The 10298-nt window shown below is 42.9% G+C and overlaps 1 pseudogene; it reads left to right on the plus strand.

Annotated features, from left to right (window-relative positions):
• The first annotated feature begins 2853 nt into the window (after nucleotides 1-2853).
• On the plus strand, nucleotides 2854-2943 carry LOC147005790 (small nucleolar RNA U3; annotated as a pseudogene).
• The last annotated feature ends 7355 nt before the right edge of the window (nucleotides 2944-10298 follow it).

Here is a 10298-nt window from a genome sequence, read left to right on the forward strand (position 1 = left end):
GGACTCAGATGAGCAAAACTCTGCCCATTGTCCAAATCCATCACTTTCCCTGTAACAAATAGGAGCTTACTACAGTCTCTTGGGCCAGTTTTCTCTTCTAAGGAAGTAGTTTTGAAGAAGTATTAAAAAAGTATAGCAAAGTAAAAACAAAATTCGAGGCTTTTGGGCCCAGGCTTGGGAGTGTAGCCTTTGTGGCTTAGTGCTCCAGGTACTGGTCATAAAACAGATAGCGACATTCCTCCACCTACCCTCTTCCTGGGTTCAATTCAAAGAATGGCACCCTGACCATTACTGGAACCTGCAATGCAAATGTGCTATCTTTAGGGGCTCTTAGATTGTTAGGGGCTCTTAGAAACTGTCTTGAGAGATAACCTGACACTTGTGACTTTATACTTCCTTGTGACTCTTAACTGGTATTTTTGGTATTTTCCAACAACACCCTCCCCACCTCCATGAATTGTGGTTTCTTCCTTTAAATACCCCCTTACTCAGCTACTCGGGGCGCCATGGTCCTCTACCCCTGCGTGGTGTATGACCATGGGCCCGAGAACGCTCTCGAATAAAAATCCTCTTGCAGTTGCAGCAAGATCGTTTCTTGTGGGTGATTTTGGGGTGTCGCCTCTCCTGAGTCAGAACGTGAGGGAGTCCTCACGTTGTGGGTCTTTCAGATTCAACTCTTCAACTGCCAGACTTGATCTTAGTGCCATCTTACAGAGACAGACATACTTCAGTGCACTGCTGTCCTCCTGGCCTGACGCTTGTACCAGTTTGTTTTCCATTGCTATGATGAAGTACCTGAGGTTAGATAACTAATAAAGAAAAGGAGTTCACTTAGCTTACAGTTGGGGAGGTTTACAGTTTAAATAGTACAGTGCTAGATTTGATAAAGGCTCCACAACTGTATCACTTCATGACAAGTAACACCATGGAAGACGCATCACAGGATAGATCACAGGATAAGACAGGAGGCCAGAGAGCCTCTGGAATCCAATGAGCTAACTCCCTGACTCAGGTTCACCTCCTAAAAGTCCAACTACCTCTCAACATCCCAGTGTTGCCCAGAGGCAATGACCTTCAGAGCATAATAATATTGTATATGAGATCCCCTCTCATATTGCATCCTATACTATGGAAAAGGTGATGTAGATGAATGTGATGTCCCGAACTGTTCCCGTCCTTTCTTGGTACTGACAGTCCTGTATGTGATTGGGGCCTAGTGAGTTTGCCTAACTTAAAATATTTCTGCTGCATTTTCTAGGAGTTCGTGTTTTATATTCTCTAGTGGTTAACCTCTTTGTTTCATTTTGCTGAATGGAAGCAAACTTCAAAATATTCACATAATAATTTCTAAAAACTTTATTGTTTCTCTAATTTTTGAGGTTTTTTGGTGTTTTTTTTTCCGGTTTTGTTTTGTTTTGTTTTTAAATTTCTCATACTTCTGCCTTTCTTCCTAATCAAAATAGTTGTCTGGGTGAGGTGAGTGAGTTGGGTGGGGTGGGTGGACAAAGCCAAAGAATCCAGTACTACAGAGTAGATGGTAGAGGTAGAAATCTTAGTGTAGGCAGCTCCCAGTCAGAACACTCTGAAATGGCCTGATATAGCAGTCTAGGAATAACCTCAAGGGATATTTGCAGTCATCTCTAACTCCACCCATGGCTTCTTAATTCTTTGTGCCCTAGGCATTCTCTGGCCTTCAGGGCCTCTAACCAGCAAAGGGAAGCTTTCTCTGTACAGGGGGTTTGAGTTAATGGCCTAAGCACAAGAATTGGTGGATAAACATGTCAGTCCCCATGTTCCCAGTAGAGTAATAATTATGTGCTATATTAAACACACAGTTCCTTGAGGAGCTAGGGAGGTGGACTTCTCTCCAGCTCAAACTTCATAGCCCTCTGGGGACAGTCCTTGGCACTTGATCTTGCCTACTTTCATCACTCCCTAATTGTGAGAAACTGATGATTGGATTCAGTCCATGACTTTGGTCCTGCCTAAACTGTCATAGGTAACCACAGCTCAAAAGCTAAGTAGATATTTATCTTACTAAACCCAGTTGAAGGTCAATATAGTGGTGCACACCTTTTGTCCAGAAGCAGATCTTTGTGAGGCCAACCTGGTTTACATTAAGAGCTCCAGGCCATGCAAGATTACATAGTGGGACCTTGCTTTAAAACAATAAAAATACAGTTGAGGGGAACTTAATGAGCCACCCTGGACAACTTTAGAAATGTTCAACTTTTTAACCCTTTCCAAAAGGGAAAAAAACCAGGAAATCCACACTTAATCAGACTAACCCAAAACACAGGAACACTTACCCACGAGGAGGAGCCACTAATTATCCCTCTGGAAGTTAGTCATCACACTCTCTGTCAGCAGGGGATTAAGGCAAATCCCTCAGTGGTCACCTAATTTCTCTATTAACTTGGTGAGAAATGTTGAGATTGCTCTGTAGACCTGCATGGGCTTGAAAGGGAAAGTATTTAACAAAGAAGCTGGATGTTTTAGACAGGACGTGGCCCCGCCCAGCCATTAGCATCATTCTATTTTAAGGGAATACCATTCAAGTTCCTACTTATTTTATTTTCAATAATGTTTTATTATCAAGTGTAATGTGAGAATCTGCATTGAATCTAGAAAAGCACAGACCAGGAATTAAAACCCACTGCATAAAGTCCAGGTAAATATCTTGGGGCATGTTTTCTCTCTGCCTTGTTATAGAGCATTGTAATATATGCATACAAAGGCTGCTGTGTCTTTAATTTTCCATTTTAAAAATTTTTTAATCTACTTTGGATGGTTGCTACACAGAGTGCAAATATATTAGAGACCAACTTTCTTTCTTATCAGACAGGCTATCCCAATACTATACTTTCAAGGATCATTTCTATAGTGCATTATTAGAAAATTTTATCTTTCTGTGTAAAGTATGGAATACATTGGGATGGAGGTATACTACTAGATACAGGGGTAAGTCAGTGCTTCTCAACTTTCCTTAGGCTGTGACCCTTTAATTCAGTTCTTAATGTTGTGATGACCCCCAACCATAAAATTATTTTGTGGTTACATCGTATGTGAAGTTTTGCTACTGTTATGAATTCTAACGTAAATATCTGCCATACAGGATATAGGACATATGACCCCAAAGGTAATGTGAGTTACCACCCACAGGCTGAGAATTGCTCGTAAGTTAACAGTAAATTAACCAAAACTACGGATGTATGAAGAAGCCTTATGAAAATCCAAGTTTGTAAGCTAATTAAAAATCTAATTAAAATAAAGATGTTTGACCAAAGATACCCTATGTGGTAGGACAATGGGCTATTATTTAGAAATCTCAGTGTCAGGCATAAGTGCCATGAATTATTGGCCCCAGAGGCATCCAAAACAACCCAGGCTGCTTTCATTGCTCTTGGCTTCTCGCCATAACTAGATGGTAAGACTCTGGGTTGCAGACAAAGAGAAACCAATCTTGAACTGACCGGGAACTCTCCCTGAGGTCTACATTTTGTAGTGCTGGCAGGTGCTATGCAGACTGCTGAGAGAGAAAAGGTATCAATGGTTTTACACAACTTGGGCCAGGCATGCTATAGTACTGCTCTAACAGGTACAATGTGCCCACTGGTGCAATAATGGCACAACTGTTATGGAAACAACCATCCACTGGTGTAATAATGGCATAACTGTTATGGAATTATGGGAACAACCATCCACTAGTGTAATAATGGCACAACTGTTATGGGAACAACCATCCCCTTGTTGATTGGATTTAAGGCCTGCTTCATAGGAGGGACTGATACCTAGCACTGTGAAATGGCCTGAGATGGGAGTGGCTATTATTAATTTTGCTAAATGGTCCTGTTGTGAAACTTCACTTTAAATATTTGTTTATGCCTATAGATTTGTGCTGTTCTCAACCTTTGTTTGAGAAGCTTTATTTGTTTGTTTGTTTGTTTATTTATTTATTTATTTATGGTGGGTAGTGGTTAATGCAGAAACCCCACAACTGTATAAAGTGCTTAGAGTTTATGTGCACCGCCACCACATGCTTGTAGTGCCCATGGACACCTGCAGGGGGCAGAAAATCCCCTGTCGTGAGTTTTGGAAACCAAATCCAGGTTCTCTGCAAGAGGCTCTTAGTCAGCCTCCACTCCAGCCCGCCTTTCATTTTAAAACGAGTAATTGAAGTCAAACTTTGTTCAAAACCTGAAAAAAAAAAAAACCAAAACCAAAACCAAAACAACAGATTCTCTTTGCCACCTTGGAATGGTTGGTTCAGGTTTTGAAAACTGTGTAACCATAGATTGCTTCAGAAAAGCTTCCGAGGATGGGAAGGCCGTCCTGTCTCCGGAGTATGTAGAGATGACAATGTTTTGCCCCTGCGAGTTTTCTGTGACTGCCTGAAGACCTATGGCAGGCAGCCGTCCAAGGCCACTTCCTCGGCATCCTTCTCCCAGGGCGGTACCCAGCCACTATTTTGCCAAGGGGTTAGTGGCTGGAGGAAGCCCCTTTATCAAATACACAAGAGCTTTCTCTTCCTGGGATGAAGTGATAATAGATTTGTATAAAAGAGGAAGCGTTGAGGGGAGGAGGGCAGGATGACCTAATGTTTGCTTTTCACTTCTGGCAAGTTTTAGATGTTTCAACCAGAAAATATGATTTAAAACATTGTTCACACAAAACCCAGCCCACCAACTTGGAGGCGGTTAGATACCTGAACTCTAGAGATGTTGCCTTGCAATATCACGAGTGGAAGCAGTCCACGAGGGGCCAGTCCTTCACCTGTCTTTGTGTTCATAAACTGGAATGGCCTCTGAATGCCATAGCTCCCTTCCTCTGGGGTTTTCTGTACTTTCTGTGTCAGTTTCTTCTTCTATAGCAACCTTCCATGAGTCCCCCATTAGCTGCTACAGTGACTGGCAGGGTCCTGAGAGGGCCAGTCTAGGGTTTGTTTTTTTTGTTTTGTTTTTTTTTTTTTTTTTTTTTTTTTTTGTCTGAACCCCTTGTGGTGGAAGACTTTGTGCTGGTAGACCCTTTTGCCCCAGCCAAGGCCTGTGAAGAAACAGTTGAGGGAGGCATCAAAAAGAATCTCTAAGGAGCCATCCAAGGCCACTTCCTTGGCATAAGGAGACCCCATCAGAGACCTCAGACTGCAAATCCTAAAGCCAGCAGCACATGTGGGTTTCTCTTGCATGAAATAATAAATTCCCCTTCTTGTGTTGGGCTTCCTGAGGCTTGTATCAGAAAAGCCTAGAGTAATACTGTTTTATTCACATATACTCTAGTAATTTTTTTTTACATAACTCAGATATAAGTGTAAATTTGAAAATTATAAACAAAAGAGATACTGCAACAATAAAATACTGATAAATATAGGGAATTTTAGTATTTTGATGTTTTTATTTCTCTTTTGAGCATTTCATATGACAGATTTTCATCATACTCTTTCCCTTCTCCTAATTCCTCCCAGATTTCCCTCTGACTCCAACTCTGGCAATTTTAAATCATCCTTACAACAAAGATGGTTTACCCAGAGATCCCCACCCCCAAAGTCAGGGTCTCACAATGTTGCCCTGTCTGTCCTGGAACTCCCTATGTAGACCAGGCTGACCTCAAACTCACAGGAATTCCTCTGCCTCTGCCTCCTGAGTGCTGGGATGAAAGGCATGCCATTGTGCTCCCACACTTCTTCTGTATCTGGGGTTTGTTTGTTTGTTTGTTTGTTTTTGGTTTTTCGAGACAGGGTTTCTCTGTGTAGCCCTGGCTGTCCTGGCACTCACTTTGTAGACCAGGCTGGCCTCGAACTCAGAAATCCGCCTGCCTCTGCCTCCCGAGTGCTGGGATTAAAGGCGTGCGCCACCACGCCCGGCTTGTTTGTTTGTTTTACTTTGTTTTATTTGAGGCCAGGCTTACCTTGTAGCCCAGGCTGACCACCTTGAGCTCACAGAAATCAGTCTTCCCTAAAGGCCAAAGTTAACAACCTGTAGGCCCCACTTGCCCAAGAATAGATAAGGTCCTGGAATGCCGGAAGCTGTTGCTTGTGTGAGATAACAAGCCACGTGTTTTCACTCCCTTAAACAAGATTGTTTGACCCAACTGCACCTATGTTCTTCATCGCATATAGTCAGGAAGTATGGCAGGATACATGCTTGCCCCTGATTGGATGTAGGAAGAAGGTGGACAGGCAGGAAATTTATCAATAACCTTATGGAATTACCTTTAGAAGCCCCTGCAAAATGAGACTCATCACCATTTTCTGTGGACTTGGGAATAGTTCTGGCCAGAGTCCGTCATCCTGGCCAGTATTCAATTAAAGATTATTTTAAATTTGGCTCCGAAATTATGCAGTTGGTCTTTCTCTTGCAATTTTCAGGTTTAATACTTTCTCTACCTCCTGAGTGCTGGGATTAAAAGCCTGTGCCTGCAATATCTGTTTCTTTCTCTCTCTCTCTCTCTCTCTCTCTCTCTCTCTCTCTCTCTCTCTCTGGAAGGAGCATGTTAGGTAAGTGCTGTATCCAATTTGATGATTTTTAAAATATATATATATATATATTTTTTTTTATTTTATGTGTGTGTGTTGCCCAAATGTATGAATGTATATCATTTTCATGCCCGGTGGCCGTAGAGACTAGCTGAAGTTACAGATATTGTGATCTACAATATGGATGCTGGGAACCGAGTGAGTTTGGGTCCTTTATAAGAACAGCATGTGCTCTCTACTACTGAGCCGTCTCTTCAGACAGATACATCCTCCTGTGTATCCCCAAAGAAGACAGAATTTTCCATCCCTTCAGTTTGTATGGAGAGGCATGGGGGGAGCCTAGGGGAAACTGGAACAGTTTATCTTTTTGGTTAATCTCCCCTCCTGACATTCTGGTTTCTATACCTGGAGATTAGCTTTGCTTGCTCTCAAAATGCATCAGATCCATGTGTATCTTTCCAAGCAGTCCTTTCTTTTGTGTCTGGCTTCTGTCATCCACTCAGAGTAGTTCTTCTTAAATTTAGTTAGTCTACAGTACTGTGTGAGTCAGTTTTGTGTTTGTTTGTTGTTTGGGGGTTTTGTTGTTGTTGTTGTTTTATTTTTCAAGACAAAGTTTTCCTGTGTAATCCTGGCTGTCCCAGAACTCACTCTGTAGACCAGGCTGGACTTGAACTCAGAGATAAGCCTGCCTCTGCCTCCTGAGTGCTGGGATTAGAGGCGTGCACCACCACTGCCCAGCTGAGAGTTAGTTCTGACTTCCATGGACTGAAGAGCTACTTCCTTGCCATCCTTTTCCTTGTAGATGCATATTTTGTGATTTTGGAGATGAGATTTTACTCATATTCATGTTGCACAAAGCTCAGAAGCCCAATCCTGTAATACTTCAGCCACACAAACTCACAGGCCAGTATCACCACAGGCAGATGGAGGCTGTTGTTCAATGTACACTGAGCGCTCTTAGGCACCAGGATCTCTGGACAGCAGCAAAGAAAGCCACAGTTCCACCACAGAGAGTGGGTACTCAGTCTGAGGCAGCATCCTTTGTGGGTCAAACACCTGTGTAAACAGAATCACCTCCGATTTTGAAAAGAGACCCAGGCAACAAGCCTGGTTGAAAGAAACCTAGAAGTGAACCAAAGACTTCTTTAGACTGGAGGTCTGTAAACTCCTATGGGTGGGGATGCTAAAATGAAAACTGGGACAGTCAAAACTGGGCCAGCCACAGAGTTGGGACCCTTTTCTAGCTAAGGAAGTGGTAAGTTCCAACCCATGTAAAGGGAAGATTCTAAAGAAGGGGAAAGAGAACTGTGTGGGCTGAACAGACCGAACCAGGAAGTCAGCAAAAGCAGTGCCCGATGCATACGTGGCTTGCTTACTTGTGTATTTAGGTAGGGTCTCATTATGCAGCCCAGGCTGGCCTTGAACCTGAGGTTATTCTATTTCAGACTCTGGAGTGCTGGAATTACAGGCATGCACCACCACACCCAGCCTTAGCCACGCCAGGTTTTCTCTGCTAGCTCTAGAAGGTTGTCTCTAGTAGAAAATGGTGCTCTTTCCTAGAGGGTCCCCCTACGAAAAGTCCATGGATATGCACATTTTAGGGGAGTTCCTTTCTATAGCCCCACACTGGTGTTTGACATCCGACAACTGGATTCTTTGCTACAAAATGCACTCCTGTTTTAAAAGCCTAGTGCTGTTGTCAGAGAACAAGTGTCCTTTGAATCCACAGTTCTTAAAGCACGTCCATCTTAGCACATAGCACAGAGGCTCCTCCCCACGTAGTGTTTTTCTCCTAAAGCAGCAGCAGCAGCAGAAACCAGACAGTTTTAAACTGGAAGCCACCTGAGAAGTTAACAACTTTGGTTTATATTTCAGCTCTATGGGCAGACTTCACATCCAATCATTTGACCTTTGGATGACAATTATCTCTACTTCAGTGGCTGAGTACACACACACACATACAAAACCTATGCTTGCTGTTATTTATTGTTTGAAACTGTTGGCTTATACTTCAAAGGTGGCCTGGTTGTTGGAAGAATTGGTTTTCCTGTAAGAATTGCCAATAGTCTAGGCAGGAGACTTGAATAGGAATTAAAACTTCCGTTTTTCTTTTCTAGAAAAGTAATAATTAACAAAGGCATCTCAAGATGACCTGGGTTAAAACCTGCACTCTACTGTTCAACTGCTGTGCAACTATCTGCATATTATCTAGTGTGGGAACCCCTGTGGAGCAGAATCAAGAAGACGGGAGATAAAAGAGTCTGAAAGGAAAGCCTGGGTCCAAAGTCCAGCCCCATCACTTATGATATCCGTATCAATGAACAACTTAGAACCTCTCAGTATCTCAGTCCTTCCTCCCAATCCGTACAATGGGATCACGGTCCTCTCCATCTCAAAAGCTGTTATGTGGCCTGTATGGTGATGTGGGCATTTAAGCCCCAATACTCTTCATAGCAGAGACTTCTATGAGTTTGTTTGTGGACAGCAAGGGCGACAGACAGAAACAAACAAACAAGAGAGACACAGAGAGAGAATATATGGACTTAGATACTTCAAGAAACACTTAGAAATAAGGCCTCCTGCAGGCTGTGTGCTTTCTGAATTTTTAGCTACTTTTATTCTGAAAGTGTCATTCGTTCCTAGTGAGAACACAGCATTGATGGCTTGCCATTGAGTCTCACCAACGTCTCAGAACCCTTTGTGATTGCTAAGCTGGAGGGAGAATGCTTATGAGTCTGAGTATCACCTTTAGGCAGCAGCAGAGCCATTACCGCCTTGATTAGGTAATCAGTGGCTGCAAGGCGGGCACTGAATCATAGCCCTGACTCTCCTAATGGAAGCTCACACAGCCACTATGGTCATTTTCTATTTTTGAAATATACCTTCATAGATGACATTTTCGGGGAGGAAGTGAGGGAAAGCCAAGGAAGTATATTATTTAGAAATGATGTGTGTGATCACATCAAGTTGGCAGGGACGGGGATAAATATATCGGAGTCAACTGATCGGAGGTGGGAAATAGTAGGAGCCAGCTAATCTAATTCTCAGTAAGAACAAGGGAGGAAGAAGATTCAGAAAGGCCAAGTTAATTCACTATTATTTTAATAAAAAAGACAGCAAGGCAGTCTCTGAGTCACCTTCCTGATCAACTATTTTTATTGACTTGAGATAACAAAGAATGACTGTCTGAATGGGGACTGTTCAGTTTCAACCCGGCAGCTAACTCACACCCTGGAATTTCCCCAGCCTTGAGGATTGTGGCTTAAGTCAATATTCTGAACACAGATTTTCTTTTAGATGTTGGGGAAAGAAGAAAAAGTTTAAACTTGGAGAAAATGTCTCTGTTAGCCACCAACTAGACATTTTCTTTCTTTTTTTTTCCCTCTTGATAGATTTGCCAACTTTCCACAAAACAGATTCTTTATGTGTGTGTGTGTGTGTGTGTGTGTGTGTATCATGTGTATGCACAGGTGCCCTCAGAGGTCAGAAAAGCTTGTCAAATCCCCTGTAGCTGGAGTTACAGGACACTGTGAGCCACCCAGTGTGAGTGGTAGGAACTGAACTCAGGTTTCTACAAGAGCAGTAGTTACTCTTAACTGCTGGGCCACCTCTCCAAATCTGAAAGATTCTGTATTTCTTTTTAAATTATGTACATGTAGGGGGTAAGGGGGAGGGCATATGCACATGCAGGTACCTGAATCAAAGGCCGGAGGTGTCAGATGCCCTGGAGTGGTTGGGAGGCATCCAGGTGAGTCCTGGGAATGGGACTCTGTGCCTCTGCAAAAGCACAGCATGCTCTAATGCACGGTGCCACTCACCGCTCCAG

This window comes from Mus caroli, unplaced genomic scaffold (assembly GCF_978045245.1).
Source record: "Mus caroli unplaced genomic scaffold, Mus_caroli_1 scaffold_2, whole genome shotgun sequence".
NCBI classification, from domain to species: Eukaryota; Metazoa; Chordata; class Mammalia; order Rodentia; family Muridae; genus Mus; species Mus caroli.